Source organism: Sabethes cyaneus, chromosome 3 (assembly GCF_943734655.1).
Source record: "Sabethes cyaneus chromosome 3, idSabCyanKW18_F2, whole genome shotgun sequence".
NCBI lineage: Eukaryota > Metazoa > Arthropoda > Insecta > Diptera > Culicidae > Sabethes > Sabethes cyaneus.
In genome coordinates this window covers 103741075-103762031 of record NC_071355.1, presented here as the reverse complement: position 1 = coordinate 103762031, position 20957 = coordinate 103741075, and the positions used below count along the sequence as shown (strand labels likewise).

General features: G+C 43.9%; 1 protein-coding gene across 2 annotated transcripts in view; it reads right to left on the bottom strand.

Annotated features, from left to right (window-relative positions):
• LOC128742612 (dolichol kinase) overlaps positions 1–20957 on the bottom strand; it is a 43148-nt gene that overhangs the window by 21799 nt on the left and 392 nt on the right. The window contains exon 1 of one of the 2 annotated variants that reach the window (XM_053839025.1): positions 20341–20462. The exons of the other annotated variant lie outside the window; for it this stretch is intronic. The gene's annotated coding sequence lies outside the window, so the exon portion shown is untranslated. Of the gene's footprint in view, positions 1–20340; positions 20463–20957 lie in introns of those variants that run through there. 2 annotated transcript variants of the gene reach the window in all.

Below are 20957 nucleotides of genomic sequence, written 5' to 3'. Positions count from 1 at the left end.
ACGGTGAATTAGGACCCCTCCCCACTCTAAGAGGGGGGGCTCCTGTACAAATGAAATACAAATTTCCTCCTAACTCGAGAACTAATCAAGCAAATAGAACATTTGGCATGTGGGTGTTTTTTTTGGTGACAAGAATTTATTCTATGGTGAATTGAGACCCCTCCCCTCTTTATAAGAGGAATTATAACTCCTCTCCTCTTTAAGAGGGGGGATTTCCATACAAATTTCCTCATAACTCGAGAACTAATCAAGCAAATGCAACCAAATTTGGCATGTGAAGGTTTTCGAGAGCAAGAAAATTTTCTATGGTGAATTAGGACCCCTCCCCACTTTAAGAGGAGGGGCCCCTGTACAAATAAAATACAAATTTCCTCATAACTCGAGAACTAATCAAGCGAATTGAACCAAATTTGGCATGTGTGTGTTTTTGGAGACATTTTTTTTTCAATGATGAATTGGGACCCCTCCCCACTTTAGGAGGGGGGGTCCTATACAAACGAAATACAAATTTCCTCATAACTCGAGAACTAATCCAGCAAATGGACCAAATTTGGCGTGTAGGTATTTTTGGAGGCAAGAATTTTTTCTGTGATGAATTAGGACCTCTTCCCACATTAGGAGGGGGGCTCCAATACAAATGAAATACAAATTTCCCCATAACTCGAGAACTAATCAAGCAAATAGAACCAAATTCGGCATGTGGAGGTTTTTGGAGGCAAAAATATTTTCTACGGTGAATTAGGATCCTTCCACACTTCAAGAGGGGGGGCTTCTACACAAATGAAATACAAATTTCCTCATAATTCGAGAACTAATCAAGCAAATGGAACCATATTTGGCATGTGGGTGTTTTTGGAGGCAACCATTTTTCCCATGATGAATTAGGACTTCTTACCTTTTTAGGAGGGGGGGGGGGCTCCCATTCAAACGAAATACAAATTTGCTCATAACTTTAGAACTAATCGAGCAAATGGAACCAAATTTGGCATGTGAGAGTTTTAGATGGCAGAATTTTTTTTCTGTGGTGTATTACGACCCCTTTCCCTTTTAAGAGGGTGGGCTCCCATACAAATGAAATACAAATTTCCTTATAATTTGAGTACTAATCAAGCAAATGGAACCAAATTTGGCATGTAGGAGATTTTTGAGTCTTGAATTTATTTTATGATAGTTAGAGACCTCTCACCCCTGTGGTAGGGGGATATGGACTCTCATACAAATAAAACAGAAATTTTTGCGAAACTCAAAAACTAATCCAACTCGAGAAATTCGAGACTCTTCCATAAAACATTAATCAATAACAAGACCACAAAAACTATCTATAGTAACACTAGATCATTCAGGACGAGCCGGTCGCGAGTGTTGCCGGTGACCCGCCGTCGGACGCGCCGCCCACTGGGGGGCTTGCAAAACTCGAGAAGTGACAAAGATCATCCGAGATTCATGATTTATGTACAACACAGGTTAATTTGTGGCAATACGAAGTTTGTCGGGTCAGCTAGTTGTATATATATAATGTTTTATTGTATTATTATATTATATATATTATATTATATATTGATTCTACTCTTCGAACCTACGAGGCACCAATTAATAATAATAATATTGCACCAGGTTTGCATTTCATTTAAACTAAATCTGGAAACCATTTTGTTTGTCCGTGTGCCGCTTGAAGTTACTGGTTGTGTATGGCGTCGCAAGTATATGTTCACGTTTGACAAGTTCATAATTATTATATGTGATACGCTTACGAATAACGTTTTATATTTGAACGAGCAATTTTTTTTTTGTAATTTGCCAAAAAATATGCTTTTTTACGTTTCATCGCAAAATACATTCTCGGTTGGATGACAGCGATTAACGATGATTAGCGATGAGTGTGAGACAGAGATACCGAGCAAGTGTTTGCGAGCGTAATCAAGTAATCAAGCTCACCAGTTTTTGCATCGGCGATTCATCGCGAGCAATCAGGATACGATAGAGTTGTCAGTTGATAAAATTTAAATCACTGATGAGCAGGTGATGAGCTTTCATCGTGATGAAAATTTGCAACATTGCTGTTTGGAGCTGAGTAAATTAAAACAAGCAAAATACGAAGGCAAAGCCTTCTCGATTTGATTAATATTTCTTTAAATTTATTTGTTAAATTATATACTGCTTTGTAATTTTGATAACACTAAATATGACTAAACAGTCGATTTTTCTGTGAGTTCTATATTAGTAGTTCATCTACTCTTTACTACTACAATCTACTACTACAATTAATGCAAAACCGAATATATAAAATGACTGTATCTCACCGAAATCAGTTCAATTATAACTCTCATCAAAAGCAGATGCTCGTTCTATCTATAACAGATCGCAATCCGAAATTGCCAAACTTTATATTTATCGAGTACGGTTGCCGCGACGGTGTCCGCTTTGAGCCTCGGTGGACTAAATCTAGTGTCGTGAAAGGTTCACTACTGGTGATACATCTCTGAACAATTTTATGGTGCCGAAACCCGGGAGGAATTCCCTAGTAAAGTGCAGTAGTGAACCACCGAGTGCAGTCTTTTTGCAGTGCCATCCAGTTAAACTTATTCTTTGTCGTTTGTAGCCGCGCAAATCCGGCTTTACACCTCATCACGTTCGTTCTAGTGTTTCTGGTGGCACCTGGACCAAAGAAAGTGTTCGGAAATAACTACTATTCGAGTACCCGTCGAAACGGCGGTGAAAATCATAACCTTTATACCACGAGGACCTATTGTGTAACGAGCAATTGTGCTACAGACTATTGTGCGCGAATCACGCACCACGTGTAGTGATATCCACTAGAACCAATCCACTGTCGTCGCAGTCGTGAAAATACGACTAAACACTCCATTTCGTAATTCTAGTGGCCACTGGTAGCAGCTTAGTGAAAAGAAGATCTCGTACATTGTGTGCAAACCACGTGCAGGTGGGTTGCCTTTGGGCCATAGTTTGTGCTCAAAATAAAGAAATCGGCTCTGCGGAAAAATACTCTCCATCACAAAACGCTTTTGCGACGGAGGAATAATGTTCTCGGATCAGCGAAACTGATACAACAGTTCGATGATCAATATGACCCTGAATCGCAAGTGAATCAAATATCGTTACGGATCGCTCGTCTCGATGAACTGTGGAAAACATTTGAAAGTGTGCAAGATGAAATTGAAGTGATCGAAGACGAACAAGAAGATTTCGCGGAGTGCCGGCAAGAATTTAATGACATGTATTTCGCGTTAAAAGCTTCGCTCAGTAGCAAACTCCCTCGAAATGACGCTTCACCAGTTAATCCCGTGCCTCAAGCTGCCCATCAGGGCACTCAGTCGGTTCCGCAAATTATGGCAGTAAAACTTCCCGAACTGAAGATGCCAGAGTTTGACGGTCAACCTGAACAATGGATTGAGTTTCGCGACTTATTTAAATCCGTAATTCATTCCAATGCGCAAATATCGGCTGTGCAAAATTACATTATTTGCGCAGTTGCTTGAAGGGCGATGCTTCTCGTCTGATTTCGTCTATTACTATCTCCGCGGACAATTATACAATAGCATGGAAGACTATCTGTGACCGATTCGAAAATGCGAACTATTTAGTAAAGCAGCACATGTCTGCGTTATTCCGCGTACCCTCCGTGCGAAAGGGATCTGCGTCGGCTTTGTCTGAAGTGGCCGACGAGTTTAACCGCCATGTTGGAATTCTTGACAAGCTTGAGGATAGGGAAGCTCATTGGAACTCATTTCTAGTTGAGCGGCTAAGCAGCCTACTAGACGATAAATCTCTCCTTGAGTGGGAAAATCAGTGTAAAGAAGAAGAAGTTCCTCAATATGCCGTGTTACTTGAGTTCATTCGAAAGAGATCGCGTACATTACAAAAGTGCATTACGGTATGTGGTACTCCGTCGGGCACACAAATGAAACCGGTAAAACCTAAAACTACCTCCTCTCACGATGCTTCGGAAAATGTAGTGAAATGTCCGAGCTGCAAACAAGCTCACCCGTTTTTTTTTTTTTTTTTTTTTTAACGCATGTAAATTTCAAATTTCAAATTTCAAATTTTTTTAAATTTCAAATTTCAAATTTATTACCAACAGGCAAGACTTGCCCTAATGGACCTTAATAACTAATACATAAAACGTCGAAACATAGAGACAAAACTCGAACGTAACACTCGTTGTGATAAATTAAAATCAAATACTGCCGAAACTCGGTTGAAGGAACGCTGTAGACCAGAGATAGCGCTGTTGGCACTGTAATTCGTCCGTCGGAAAGGTAAATTTAGTAGAGATAACCTCCGCAGTGATCTGGTTGGTGCATTCAAGTTGACTTGACGAAGGATGGTAGGGCAGTCGATGTTGGATGTCAAGATATCCGAAACAACCATGGCGCGCGCTGTTTCTCGGCGAAGTTCGAGAGTATCGATTCGGATGAGTTGGCAACGATCCTCGTATCGAGTATTCCTCATTGGCTGTCGCCATGGAAGCAATCGAAGAGCGTAGCGTACGAAGCGACGCTGGATACTTTCGATGCGGTAGATAGCGTTATTGTAGTGAGGGATCCATACTACGGAACAGTATTCTAAGGAAGCTCGAACCAGTGACCCGTAGAGCGCTACCAAACATTCAATGCTGTTAAAGTCACGTGTCATTCGCATAATTAAGCCTAGTTGTCTAGAGGCTTTGGCAACAATCAATGAAACGTGTTGCTTGAAAGTTAACTTAACATCAAGTAACACGCCGAGATCCTTGACTTGTTCCACTCGCTGAATTGGAAGTCCATTGAGTTTGTAGTTGAAGTGAATCGGTTGATTTTTTCTCGTAAAAGTGATTACAGAACATTTGATCGGATTTAGTAGCATACGATTCGTCTCGCACCAACTGGCAAATGCATTTAACTGTTGTTGAAGAAACAAAGCATCGTCAATGTTTCGGACAGCGTTGAACAATTTTAAATCATCCGCGAAAGCTAGACGTGGGCAATCTAGCGAATGGATTCCATCGTTAAAATATAGGACAAACACCAGCGGACCCAGATGGCTGCCTTGTGCAATCCCGGAAGTAGCAGGGAACGAAGCGGAAGTCACATCACCAATTTTCACACTCAGGATTCGTCCAGTTAAGTACGATTCGAACCAGTTCAACATATTGCCGCTAAAACCATACCTATCCAATTTAGCGACAGCGATGCGATGATTAACTTTATCGAAAGCAGCGGAGAGGTCTGTGTAAATCGCGTCGGTTTGCGCTCGTCCAATGAAGCTGTCAGTTACATAGCTAGTGAAGCAAAGTAGATTCGTAGCACACGAACGTTTTGGGAGAAATCCGTGTTGCTCATCTGCAATCGCTTGTTGGCAATGTGAAAAAAGTGGTTTAATGACCACTAGCTCGAATAATTTCGACGTGGCACACAGCGCAGAAATTCCTCGATAGTTATCGACCTTTGACCGATCGCCTTTTTTGTGAACCGGAAACAAAAATGCCTGCTTCCAAGCTGCAGGGAATTTTCCAGTAGAGATGGACAGACGAAACAGGAGAATGAGAGGCTGAAGCAAACCAGCAATGCACTTCTTGAGCAGCGTAGCCGGAATCCCATCCGGGCCTGGAGAGTACGAATGTTTGAGCTTTGCAGAAGCGGCCAGAATCATGTTGGCATCAATGTTCATCGATGCGAAAGGGTGATCAAAGCGAGGAACGATACTTGCGGCATCCGATACTTGGTTTGTTGTAAGTACTTCGTTGCAAAACACGCTGGAGAACTTTGCTGCAAATAAGCTGCAAACATCGGCAGCATTATTGGCCATTTCGCCATCTAATTCCATAATGGAGGGCAGGCCTGACTGCTTCCGCTGATCATTAACAAAATTCCAGAACCGCTTAGGGTCAGACTTCAACTTTCTCTGCATATGCCGTTTATAATTCGAAAAACAGCGTCGTCTAAGTCTTTTGTAATCGTAGTTGATTCGACGATAATATTCACGCAGCTGTAGTGAACCGCACGCAGAAAACCTCCTGAATGCAGCATTTTTTTTTGTTTTCAAGCGTCGAAGCTCCGCTGATTGCCAAGGAAGAAAATTCTGCGAACGCCTTTGCAGTTTAGGAACGAAACGGTCAATCAATCGATTAATAATTGATGTGAACTCGTTAACAGTCAGGTCAATGTCGCTTGCATTTAGAGCGTCTGTCCAATCAACGTTGTATAATGCGGTTAGTAAACTCTCATAGTCGGCTCGTCGAAAATTGTAAAAAGTACCATTGGTGGGCTCGGTGTATGCAACACCATCACAGTTCGCAATGGAAAGAACAAGGGCCGGGTGGTGACGAACCAGCTTGACGAGTGGTGCTGGAGCGCATGCCAATTGGGGAGCGGCATCGCTAGTGCTCACAAAACAAAGATCGAGGCAGCGCCCATTCTCATTTGCGTTGTTGTTAATTTGCTGCATGTTTGCAGAATTGTATCCGTCGAGGAGGTCCAAAGCGCAGGCGTGAAAAATAGAGTGATCTGGGTCAGCGTACAAAAATCCGTCACGAGAGGGACACCAGAGTAAATTAGGCAGATTAAAATCGCCGATGATAATAACCTCATCGCACGGTTTAGTCCTAGCGATGATCGACAATAGAGATTGAACATGTGTATCGATCAGCTGATTGTCACGAGTACGATCTGGTGGCAGATAAAGAACGCAAATAAATAATTTGCGATCAGTCAGCTGAACAGATACCCAGACTTGTTCGAGTGTGGTCCATGTAGCATCGTTGATTAAGTGTGCGTTCAAATTACGACGAACGGCGATAAGCGTGCCTCCGCCGGTCTTTTTTCGACTGTTGTGGGGGCTGCGATCACAGCGGAAACCATCGTACTCGGTTCCGAACAAGTAAGATGATTGGGTACGGTCGTCGAGCCAAGTCTCCGTGAGCGCTATGATATCGTAGGAACCATCCGAAAAAGCGAGCTTGTAGTCATCTATGTTGGAATTCATGCCGCAAGCATTTTGGTAGTAGAGATGCAGCGAGTTCGTCTTGCCGGTAGACGGCGTGCTGAGTGTGGTTTGCATTCGATGCGGTGGAACAGGAGCAGATGCATGTGCACCATTTGAAAGGGCCGAAGTAGTACTAATAGCGAAATCTAGTGGACCGCTCCTGATCAAAGTCAAATTCACGAACCAAGACACCAGTTGGCCAAGTGGATGCTTGTAGAGCCGTTTCCTTCAGCTCTTTAGGCACCTCCACTCTGCAGGAAACAAAATTAAGCGTCGATATATCAGCATTTTTTTTCACCAACATAATAGTTTTAGGCGCGGTGCTAATATCGAGACACTCCTGCGTCATAGCGATGACATCGTCCACTGTATGGCTTGGATCCAAGCGGCTCAAGTACAGCCAAAATTGCTGCCGCTCATCAGCAACCGTTTTTATTGCACGCTGAATGGATCTGGTGCCACAAACGGCAGCCCGTTGATCCAATGTGAGACTTTCATCAAGTTGAGCCCGTACGATCGACTTGAGTTTGCCAAAAAACATCGCTTGTGTGTTAACTGTTTGAGAGGTGGTCATAGGTCTCGGGATTGTCGTAGTAGTTTGTGTAGAACGTGTGACAAAAGACATCATAGTATGTTGCATTTACCAATGCGATCTTCTACGGCAGCAATTGTCGCTTCCCCGAGTGAAGAACAATCACCGAACACTTCCCAAGCGTGCACAGCTATTTGTTCTGCACCAACCACTACATCTCAAGCTGAGATTTCGTATTCGGTCGCGAGCACACCACCGATGGTGTTCACACGTTCTTTACCCCAGGCCATCGGGTCGCTTTCGCACACCACGTCGCCTGTCGCCGCGATCGATGCCCCCCCCCCTCTCCGTCGTCGGTTGTATCGTACGATCGAAATGATTCAGAGCCACTTCCATACTGCCCCCAGCTGCCTGCTACATCGTTAACGCAGGCGAACACTAGCTTTGAAAGTATTGTATTTCTATCTACAGCTGTCGTTCGAGTTCGAGATGTGAACAACGTGTACCACTACGCACGTGCTTTATTGGATAGTGGTTCTCAATCGAACTTTGTGTCGGAATCACTTTGTCAGAGACTCGGCCTCAAACGTACTCGAATTAATCTCCCTGTTAGTGGTATAGGGCAAGCAACCGTAAATGTGCATTATAAAGTAAATATCGCCCTATCATCACGTTTTGGAGGTTTCGAACAACAAATAGATTGCTTGGTCCTACCAAGGTTAACCGTTAGCCTGCCTAGTCGTAGTATTGATATATCTCGATGGGCGATTCCGCGTAATTTACCATTAGTTGATCCGAGATTTAATATTTCCCACGGAGTCGATCTCATTGTTGGAGCGGAATTGTTTTATACTTTACTTGAATCCCAAAAATTAACCCTTACTGACGGATATCCTATTTTGCAGAAGACCGTTTTAGGATACGTGGTGTCTGGGAAAGGAAGCTCTCAAGCGATGGATACGGTGGTGTGTCACGTCGCTACTGACCAAAATCTCAACGTCCAACTGGAACGGATGTGGGAGGTCGACGATTTCGATGTGGGACGAGCGCTAACGCAGGACGAGCAATATGTGGAAGACCATTTTAAGCGCACGGTATCGCGTGATGAAACCGGACGTTACATTGTGCGATTGCCGCTTAGAGAATCACGTGTCCCTCTACTTGGCGATTCCTACAAGGCTGCTGTGAACAGATTTTCGATCATGGAGAGGCGCTTCGCCAAGGATAACAAGCTACGTGAGGAGTATACACGCTTTATGGAGGAATATCTAAAGCTGGGGCATATGGAAGAGTGTTCTTGCGTCGCGGGCCCGCAGTTTTACCTTCCGCATCATGCTGTTCGACGACCCGAACGCACGACAACAAAAACCCGGGTCGTTTTCGACGCAAGCATCAAATCACACGTTCAATTGTCGCTGAACGAAATTCTTTTCGCTGGTCCAACGGTACAACCAGCCTTGCTCGTAGTTATACTAAATTTCCGGTGCCCCAAGTACGTGTTCGCCGCCGACGCCGAGAAAATGTTTCGGCAAACATGGGTGCATCCGGACGATCGGAGATTCTTGTCGATTTTATGGCGTTCGGATCCATCCCTACCGTTGAAACATTATCATTTGAAGACCGTAACATACGGATTAGCCTGTTCACCGTATTAAGCTGCCCGCGTATTGAACCAGCTAGCTGAAGATGATGGGGATCAATATCCACTAGCCGCACCAGTAGTTAAACATCGTTTCTATGTGGATGATGCCCTTGCCGGAGGAGATGATTTGGAGGAGGTCGCGGAGACTTGTCGTCAGCTACGAGAGCTTCTAAGCGAAGGAGGATTTACCCTTCGTAAATGGTATGCCAACGATCCGAACGTGTTGCGTCATATTCCCAGCGAGCTCTGCGGAACTCCTGGTCCGACGGAAATTGGACGTGATCCAGTAACGAAGGCGCTAGGACTGTTTTGAAACCCAAGCTCAGATCAGCTCAGCTTTCAAGTTCCCAACTTGGGGACCTTGCCTGTTGTTACCAAGCGAGCCATGGTGTCTGAAATGTCGAGGCTCTTTGACCCACTAGGACTTTTGGGACCGGTAGTCATCAGTGCACGAATATTCGTCCAAGGATTGTGGGCTAGACGGTTAACTTGGGATGAAGCTTTACCCGACCAAGACAGCCAGTGGTGGCAAGGATTTCGTGATGAATTGGCTCACCTGAAGACAATTTCCATTCCGCCACGCGTGATTCCCAATTCGCGTCAGGATTACCAGCTGCATTGTTTTTGCGACGCGTCGTCGAAGGGCTACGGATGCAATGTGTATGTGGTCGGACCGAATATTGAAGGGAACATCGAAAGCAAGCTGCTGATCTCCAAGTCACGAGTCGCCACTCTACGTGGCCTCTCCATTCCAAGGTTGGAACTATGTGCGGCCGTGCTTGGTAGCCAGCTGATTCATAACCTGCGTACAACTACGGTCTTCGTTGGTTCTGTCGTATTTTGGTCGGACAGCACAGTCGTGTTGCACTGGATCCGGTCACCACCGAATGAGTGGAAAGTTTTTGTCTCTAATCGGGTAGCAGAAGTTCAACGTCTTACTCGAGGCCTACCCTGGAATCATGTCCCGTCCGAATTAAACCCCGCGGATGCTATATCCCGCGGTATAAATCCAATCCAAATCATCGATAATTCGTTATGGTGGCATGGGCCGCCATTCTTAACGCAGCCAATTGAAACTTGGCCAAAATTTCCACCAGCTCTACAGATAAGCCAGGACTTCGAGCAGGAGAAACGGGCAGTCGTCGTACTAACAGTTACTGAAGCCGACAATTCCATTTTTGGAAGATATTCGGAGCTGGGAAAGCTACTGAAAGTGGTGGCTGTTTGCATCCGTTTTGGTACAAATTGCCGAAGGTCGAAGGCAGAACGCGTGGTTGGGAGTCTTACACCAGCAGAAATGGACATTGCGTTAAAATCCATGGTACGCCTAGCTCAGGTAAATAGTTTCCCCAAGGAAGTTCAACTGCTTAAAAAACATGAGCAGGATCCCACAAAGCTAATTAATTTTGATGGAAAATCCCCTCTGAAAAGCCTGAATGTTTTCCTTGACCCGTCGGATCTATTGCGTTTAGATGGCCGACTGCGAAACGCTGCCGATCCGTACGATTCGAAATTCCCGCTCATTCTACCAGCTAATCACCAAATAAGCTTGCTAATAGCGCGTTCACTTCATATAAGGACTGCTCATGCGGGGCCTTCGTTACTACTAGCAACTATGCGTCAGAGGTTTTGGCCGATGCGGGGACGTGACTTGGTCCGAAGAATCGTTCGAAAGTGCATAACTTGTTTTCGCTGTCGACCGCTGATTACCATCAACAGATGGCACCGCTTCCAGCGGTTCGAGTAGTCCCGTCTAGAGTATTTTTGAAAGCTGGTCTAGATTACTGCGGGCCATTTAACGTTCGTCCGTTGTATGGGAGGGGGGCGAATGTAAAAATGTACGTCGCGGTCTTCGTTTGCCTGGCGGTAAAAGCGGTACACTTCGAAATCGTCCCGAACCTTACGTCCGTCGCGTGTATCAACGCGATCAAGCGATTTATGGCTCGACGCGGTCGGTTAATCGAGCTGCAATGCGATAACGCGACAGCTTTCGTCGGGGCTGATCGCGAGTTGAAATCGTTGCGTCGTCGGTATCTCGAGCAGTTCAACACAGACGAGTGGAAGGATTACTGCCTCGACTCTGGAATAACTTTTCGCTTCATTCCCGCTCGCTCTCCGCATTTCGGGGGGTTGTGGGAGGCCGGAGTGAAGTCGTTCAAACATCATTTCCGGCGGATTTTGGTGCTAATTCCTGCACGTTTGACGAATTTTCTACAGCGACGACTCACATCGAGAGCATCTTGAACTCCCGGCCTCTCACTCCTCTTACCGATCACCCAGCCGATCTCGCAGTGCTTATGCCCGGTCACTTCTTGGTCGGGGAACCACTGATCTCGATCCCAGAACCGGACGCAACAAATGACCAAGTATCTCGACTTTCTCGATTGCAGGAATTACACCGTTCTGTCCAACATTTCTGGAAACGTTGGTCCAGGGATTATACAAGTCAGCTACACCAGCGTTCGAAATGTCGCACTTCTGCACCCAATATCAACAAGGGAGCCCAGGTTCTTTTGAAACAAGAGGATCTGCCACCGTATATGTGGCACATCGGGCGAGTGGAAGAGACGTACGCGGGATTAGACGGTTTGGTGCGTGTGGTTCTTGTACGCACGAAACGCGGAGTATATAAACGTGCAGTCACGGAAGTCCGTGTTTTACCTATCGATGCTGAGGAGGACGAGCAACCGCTCCCTAACTAGGCAGATGACGATTGTTGAAACGGGCTGTTCGATATTGCTAATGTCCGTTTTTCGAAACCGGACCATCACACAGTGCACTATGGGAAAAACGAGAGAAAAAACGGACGCAATTAAGATACGGCCTGCAGGCTTATAAAGTATAGGTGACCTTACACACTTAACAAAAAGCACCGAATTCGGTAAAATTTTACCGAATTCTAAACAGCTGAACGTTCGGTAAAAATTTCGATGGTGCCAATCGACGTTTACAGATCATTAGTAATGTTTGGTGCAATAAAAAATTTTACCGAACGTTCAGCTGCTTAGATTTCGGTAAATTTTACCGAATCGTTTAAGTGTGTATGTCAAATTTTCCGGAGAATCGCGTGGCGCCGACCCCTTTCATGTTTATCATCGGGAAGTGCCCCATTTTGCTCATTTTCCCCTATTTTTAATATTTTTCACCCCTATTGGACTGTTCCAAGCAAGGCTTTGAGAAAACAAAAGTTAAAAACCTAATAATTTTGTGTAAAAAAGTCCGCAGAATCGAATAGGGCTTATCTCATTTAGTTTAGAGCACATTATTTTTTTTTTGGTTGAGCTCCCGTTATCAAACCGACCATACCAAAGGGGAATTCAAGCAAAAAAATTATTGTGCTCTAAATTAAATGTAAGCCCTATTCGATTCTGCGAACTTTTTTACACAAAATTAGTTGATTTTTGCGGTTTGTTTTCTCAAAACCTTGTTTGGAATAATCCAATAAGGGTGAAAAAAATTAAAAATAGGAGAGAATGTGCAAAATGGGGATTCTTCCCGATGACAAACAGGAAAGGGGTAAGCACCACGCGATTCTCCGAAAAATTTTACATAAGATCACCTATATTTTACATAAGATAACTTTTACATAAGATCACCTATATTTTATAAGCCTGCAGGCTGTATCTTAATTGCGTCTGTTTTTTCTCTCGTTTTTGCCCATAGTGCAGTGGTAACAGCGAAATACGTGATCGTGTGATATTGCGCCGAAACGTTAAGTTTTTCGCATGTAGTGTGTTTAGGAACATTTCTTGGTATAACAAATCCCTTGTTGTCTTGTGAGAAAAATCTTTAGGTGATTAATTCCTTTAAAAGTGAGATATGAAATTTATTTTCTCGTATATTCGAGATACAGGTTTGGTACTTTCGGCAAAGTTGTAGTAAATATCAATGCAAACAACTTTGTCAAAGACACCATACTTGTATCTCTTCATGCAAATTGTCTTGGAAACCCTGACTTATTCTGGTCAACTTTTACGTGTTCATAGTGTTCTTCGCAGTGAGTCAGGTAACACAGTAGCGCCTCCACGCAGATCTAAGTCAAATGATGACGGTCGATGGCCTTACCCGGAAATGCTTCATCTACTTACTGGAGCAGCTAAGCTAGGCGAACTAGAGCGCCTGTTCTCCAGGTGAGGGGCGGCTCACACAGCGTCTGTCTCAGAACGGGCGGCTGAATATGAAATGCCGTATCCCGCAAGCTATACCTAAGATGGCAGACCCATCAGCGGGATGTAGGTATCGCGACCCCGGTGAGGTAGTATACCGAAAACTCAATTACCACGAATAACGAAGAAAGAAATTCAGGACGGAACAATCGGTATAAGACACGGTAAGGGACAAGGAAACGATTAAGGGATAACGATTGGAAACTTGATACCTGGAATGTCCGAACTCTCCATGAACCGGCACGAGCTGGCTTGCTTGCTCGAGAGCTGCTTCAACTCGGAGTGCAGATCGCTGCTATTCAGGCAGTTCGGTGGCCAAATTCCAGAGAAAGGGAGTTCCGCGCAGTAGACACTTTTGCAGGCACTTCTTTCAAGTACCAGGTCGGTTTCGTAGTGTTGGGAAAACAAAAGCAACGAGTTATCCGGTGGAGGCCCCTAGATGACCGTATATATGCGTGTTGAGGATTAAGGGCAAATTTTTCAACTACAGCCTAATCAACTTATACGCACCGACAAATGATAAATCCGATGATATCCGATGCTAAGGACGAGTTTTACAGCAGGCTTGAGTGGACCTATGGGAAATTCCCAAAACACGACTTGAAAATCATCATCGGAGATGCAAACGCGCAGATCGGGAGGGAGGAAGTCCAGTCATTGGAAGACATAGCCTTCATCTGTCGATCAATGATAACGGTCTGAGGCTCGTAAATCCGCGGCCATCAGTAGCACCTACTCTCCACGTTTGAATATTCAGAAACACACCTGGAGGCATCCAAATGGAGACTCTAGCTCTCAGATCGATCATGTCTTGATTGACGGTCGACACCTTTCGAATGTTATCGATGTACGGTCTTTTCGGGACCAAATATCGACTCTGACCACTATCTCGTAGTAAGGCTGTCGAATGCGGCGAAAGCTCGCACTGAGAACGCTGCGTTTCCACATCTAGCGGTTAACGGCAGACGGCGTGTCAGTGGAGTACGCCAGGACCAGGAAGCTTGACCAACGAATCGCAGAACAGCAGGTAGAAGAAGATATAAATCGGCTGTGGAGGAACATCTATGGTTCCATCGAAACAGCTGCGAGAGAGGTGGTGACTAAACGCGTGGAAAACAGCGTAACAGCTGGTTTGATGCCGAATGCCAGAGAGTGACAGATGAAAAGAACCAGGCCAGGAGTCGCATGCTCACTTTGACAACGCATCAAAACAGAGAGAGGTACAAAGAGACTAGAGCTGCGGAAAAAAGAATCCATCGTCTAAGAAAACGCGAGTAGGAGGAGCACGTGCTCGCCGGCGCTGAGGAGCGATACCCAGAAACGACACACGGAGTTTCTATAAAACACTGAGATGCAGGAATTTTCCCATGCCTGTGATGTACAATGATAGTGCTGGCAACCTGCTTACCGACAAAACGGCGGGAGCAACCAGGTGGAAGGAGCACTTCCAGACACTGTTAAATGGAGACGTAAATGCGAAGATAAGCAGGGACACGATAGGAATTGTAAGCGATGGTCAAGCTGTGGAGCCACCAACACAGGAGGAGGTTAAAAAGGCAATCAGTGAGCTGAAAAACGGTAAGGCTGCTGGGAAGGGCGGTATCCCGGCTGAACTTCTAAAAGCGGGAAGCAAGCGGCTGTACGAAGCAATCCACCGGATCATTGTTAGGATCTGGGAGGAAGAACAAATGCCGGAGGAGCGGTTGGATGGCCTCATTTGCCCAATTTTCAAAAAGGGACATCGACTGGAGTGTAAAAACTATCGAGGAATTACATTGCTCAATTCTGCCTACAAGGTGTTTTCCCGTATCCTGTTCTGCAGACTGAGACCATTAGCGGAGTCCTTCGTCGGCGAGTACCAAGCTGGTTTTCGTGAGGGTCGCTTTACGACGGGTCAGATGTTTACCCTGCGTCAGTTGCTAGACAAGTTCCGGGAGTATAACTTGCAGACACACCATCTGTTTGTAGTGTGGTTAAAGCGACGTACGATTCAGTTAAACGAAATGAGCTGTGGCAGATAATGCTAGAACATGGTTTTCCGACAAAACTAGTTACGCTGATTCGTGCGACGCTGGACGGATCCAAATCATGCGTTAGAATAGCGGGTGAGACCTCAGCTGCTTTCGTGACGTTAGATGGACTGAAGCAAGGGGATGCACTCTCTAACCTGCTATTCAACATTGCCTTGGAAGGTGCATTACGAAGGGCAGACGTGGAAAGTAATGGAACTATCATCACGAATTCTCACATGCTTCTTGGTTTTGCGGATGACGTCGATATCGGAACCAACCGTAGAGCAGTGGAAGAGGCCTTCAAGCCTTTTAAAAGGGAAGCGGCAAGATTGGGACTTCCCATTAACACCGCCAAAGCGAAGTACATGGTTGCTGGTAGGGAACGTGGGAGCCCAAGTGGTGTTGGTGCCGAGGTGGAGTTAGATGGAGAACAATATGAAGTAGTGGAGGAATTTATATACCTTGGTACACTCGTGACATGTGACAACGACGTAAGCCGCGAAGTGAAACGAGTTGCATCCGCGAATCGGGCTTTCTACGGACCACGTAGCCAGCTGAAGTCCCATAGTTTGCAAATTCGCACAAAACTGGCGCTCTACAGAACACTAATTTTCCCGTGAATGTGATTTGATGTGCCGCAAAATGAATTATCTCAAAATATAAAAATGTTCCCCGGGACCTGGTAGGGGGTGTTCCGGAACCGACGCAGAAGTGGCCATCAGTCAACAAATATTCCCCAACATACCTTGGGTGCTAGTTTTTGGCCATATCTTTCATACGAGGTAAAGAAAACGAAATTCGGATTGAAAATGGATGAATGAGAGCAATTTCAAAACTTGGGTCGTTTTCGACCCTTAATGCATAATATGTAACTTTTTTTGCAGTGGCTCTTCTAGATGTCGCTGAAAGCTGAAACTCCCCCACAATGCTAATTTTCCAAAGGAAGTTAGGAAAAGTCAGAAAATTTCAAGTCTCTAGCTCGTACCGTTACTGAGTATCAAGCTTTGTAAGTATGCCGATGGGTCGAAAACGACTCCAATGCACTAGGAAGGTTAAACCGAAGCTTCACTGCTTCATTGTTGAGTGACGCTACGCAATTGAAGGTGACGTTGTCAGCATATTTTAGAGGATTTGCCTGGAATGGGTAATGTGCGTTAATGACATATTATTTGGGTTGTCGCCGGAAGTCGGTTGACAGCTTCCTGTGTAAATGCGATGAACAGTCAGTTGTGGAGATAGCGAACGGTAGAAGATCACAGTCGAAACCACAACGAACGTTGAATGGATTATTGAAGATAGCTAGTATCAGAGTGACTACTACTTGCTTCTGGTGCTAGTGGACAATTTAATGCATATTACCGCCAGAAGCAAAGTATTGCAAAACTGGCTATCTTCAATAATCCACTGCTCAGAATTCTGTTTCTGTTTCTGTTTGCAGCACAAGGTGGGGCAGTTAGAGCCAAGTCTGTCCAGGGCTGAGATAAGGTGGTTGTGATAATGTTAAAAGAATCCGTGCGGATTACGCTAGCTCCATAATGTATTGGTGATTATGGATTAATGGGCGGAAGAAGAGTGACAGAACTTGGCTTGATATAATTGTGTGCTTGGTCAATATAGCATAAGATGGCTTGTACTTATCTTGTTTTCTCCTTCCTTTGTTTGTTTCCTCATCTTGTTCGTAGTCAATCCTATTAAACCTGAAGCAGGCTCCACGCCGGCCGTCCTCTTTATCGTTGTCACCAGTGTGGTCATCTGTGGCTGGTCTCTTGCCTCCCCTCACGGCAACATTATTGTTGCCGTGAGAAGAAGCGATAGAGATCAGGCAGAAAAGAAAAGAAAAGAAAAGAAAAGAAAAGAGGAATTTTTTAGTCAACATGTTGATTGCAATTTTCAAGTTAGTAATATCACGAGAATTCTATGTCTGTCCATCACCTATGCTACTACCGACTAACTACTCGCTAGGATGGACGCTACTCATCTCCCAAATACCCATGTCATCACGATTGACCCAGCGCTGTTCAACAACCTATGGTCATTAAAAGCCACAGCCGCTTCTTTATCTACCATCTTTGCAGTATTGTAGCTGTTGGCGTAAATTTTCGAATATTTTGTGCGGAATATTATTCAAGAGCAATATTATCGCTCAGAACTATCGAAAAACTACTTGAACTTCCGAAAAATAGAGCAGATGCGATATAATGGGGACTGGTACTCGCTCGTATTATTCCCGGTGGCATTAATTGCATATTTGTAGCGGTAGTCAACCGATTTGTCGGTATGCTCTTCAGACCGTGGTCAATTGAAATGATTCTGTAACTAAGAAGGGATGAGGTGGATCAAAAAGAACTTCACTTGGAGATATGTATATATGCCGTGTTAGGTCTTAAGTGCAAGCTGTCACTAAAGCAAGACTTAATAAGATGTTAACGACGTTGATAATTCTGTGAGGATGGTATTGAATCGAAAAAAAAATCCTCATACCACGGCCATATATTATGTACTATGACCCCATTTTAGGAAGTGGAAATGATTGAGGACAGCCCTTCGCTATCGCTTGAATCAGCCAGAGAATCGAATACCTGTTTTTACTTGAAGAAGTTTTAACTCTAAAAAGATTTAGTTAGAAATGGAATTTCAGTTGAAGTCTGCCAGCATTGGGCAATGGACAGAACAAGATATATATCGAGGCTATAAATCTTTTCGAGTGATCCACTAAGTCCGACCGCGACGACAGCCGCAAGAATGGAGAGGAGCAGGCCGCCGGTGAGTTGCCACCGTTCGACTTGATGGACTCTCCGACAGAGGCTCATCAGCATTAGGAAGGCCCTTGGGAGACAAACAGCGTCATACATGATCATTTTATGTTGTTAGTTGAATACCGTTAACGCGGTTAGTCACAAGACATGCAAATCATTCTAAGAAAGAAAAAAAAAATATAATTACATCCAAAACAATACAATAGAGGTGACAGTAACAGCAACGATAGCAATATTAGTAATAATAGTAATAGCATAGGAAACTGATACAGGAAACACAGCTACTGACTATAACTTCCTGCCCATTAATAATTGTAATTTGGCAGCATAGGTATAAGAATAATTGCCGACTCATCATAGAACACTCAAACATATATTCATTCGTACCTATACACCCATGCATACACATGTATACATGTACGTGTGTGTATATTTTTCAGTGCTGTGCTGTCCATAATCGCATAACAGCCACAAATTCTATGGCAATCTCATAGAAAATGTCTCGATTACGCAAATAAAGACATCACATCATTTTTGAACACTCGTTCGTTCTAACTAGCGATACATTTTAATTTTCATGAGTAAGTCAAAATCTCATGAATGGTGGGTAGGATTTGGTTTCAGTTTTCTAGAGAAATTTCTGTGCATACCAGCAATTCATCTAGGGAACCGAGTAAGCCCTCCCGGTGCTTCGGCCCAAACGGATTGAATTTAAAATCAAATCCGTTCGATTTCGCTCCATTCCGCTTTACGAGACACATGCTACACATAAAGCTAAATTATGCAATACTATATACTACACATATATCCAACTTAAACTATAAACATTCTACATGCGGAACTAAGAATTTTTAGGTCGTTTGGCCGAAGTACTCGTCAAACCACCTACCCATGGGAGGGAATAATCCACTGCTCAGAATTGCTAATAAATTTATCAGAAAATTTACAAATTAGATAAAAAGTACAAATCCGGCTTCATTTGTCGGAAAACCGACTTTTTTGCAGGATTGACCGGCCACCGGCTTTGCAAGTGAAAAACCGGTCGGGCCGGCCAAAAACCGGCCACTTGGCAACCCTAAGCGAAATTGGTAATTGCAACAAACTTGCGAAATAGAGGTTATTTCGTTTATTTGTCAGCGAACATTTGAAGTATTTGCATCATTTCTGTTTCTAAATCCGAAATGATTTATATCAAACCTTTTTCAAATTGTAACGCGGACTTCAACATGAATTTTCACTTATTGTACACTTTGACGGCAAATCCTAATTTTCCAGTGAACGTTTTGGCGCCTTGGCGGCCATGTCGAGTGGTGACTGGTGAGCGGCCTATTTAGTTAAGGATTGCTGATATTCTATTTTATATTGATCTGTTATAAATTAAAAACATTTGCATTTCCAGTGACCAATTTCAGGTAAGCTTTGAATTTTCTCTCGGCGAACTATCCAATGACCAAATTGAGTCACAAATAGTCGAAATATATTTCTAGTGTAGTCAAATTACACTCAAAATATTCACGATATATTCTGGATTTTCCGGAGTACCACCTTACGGCTTACTAAGGTCACTTATTTATTACTTTTTTCTAAATTTGTATCAATTAAAATTTCAACTGATATTCCGAAACCTCCAGCAGGCTAACCCGTAACTTTGTGGTTTCCGTATATCACTTAGAGAGCCAACTGTTATATGCCCAACCACTTCTTAAAAGATACCACGGTCGTATCTGTACAAAATTCGAGTTTACCCCCAATTAACACAATATCCCATATGCTTCTGCGAAACTCTATATTTCTGCGAAGCTCTATATTCCGCATTATGGTCAATTGGTGTTCCGCAAAATGGTATTCGGCGAAATGGTTTGTAATGATGGCGAATATTTAAATGCTATCTGCTTTATTTTATCAGGCTAAGCAATGGGGGGAGTTGTTGAAAATTTGTATATTAAAACACCCATGAACTCCTCAGAAGCTTGCAAAACTCGAGATTATGATAAAGGTCATCCGAGATTCAGGATGTATGTACAACACAGTTTAATTTGTGGCAATATGAAGTGTGTCGGGTCATCTAGTATCTTTATAAAAAAAGAACCGATCACATCACTTATCAAGGTGAATCCGGGGAATCCCGATCCAACGAAACCTACCTTACTAACAAAATTCAACTCCTTCCTGTAATCTTTGCTGGGATGCAGAGGTTCACACGGTCCCTAAAACAACAAAGATTACACTAACGCTCCTTCCCCAATCTCACCTGATTGCAAGGACGAGTCCGGCGCAGTTATTGATCCTTCATACATCGAGTCACTGAATTTTGCACAGTGAGAATGACCGGTCATTCCCAACCACATTCGTTTGATTCATTATGCAATTTCACTGATTCGGATCAATCACTGAGTGCAACCATTGATATGTGCAATCAGTATAAGCTAAGCTAGTTAACTCAATATCCATATGCTACGTGTACTTGTTATACGCGGAAAACCGCGTTATAGAAATATCGTGGTACCCGCGCTATAGAAATCCGCGTTCTACAAATCTCTACTGAATATTATCGGTATCGCCAGAAGCAAAGTACACTCAAGTCGCTTTTTACGCGAAGGATACGTCCCGAGTAAATCAAAACCGCGTGAATTCCGAAATTCGCGTAAAAAAACCCATAAATTCCGAAATTCGCGTAAATTCCAAAATTCGCGTCAAAAACCAAAATTTCGCGTGAAAAAAACTGTGGATTTCAACACTACACGAAAAAATAGACGTTTTGAGCACATTCGCGTAAATTCCGAAAATCGCGTAAATTCCAAAATTCGCGTAAATTCCAAAATTCGCGTAAATTCTGAAATTCACGTAAAAAAACCGCGTAAATTCTGA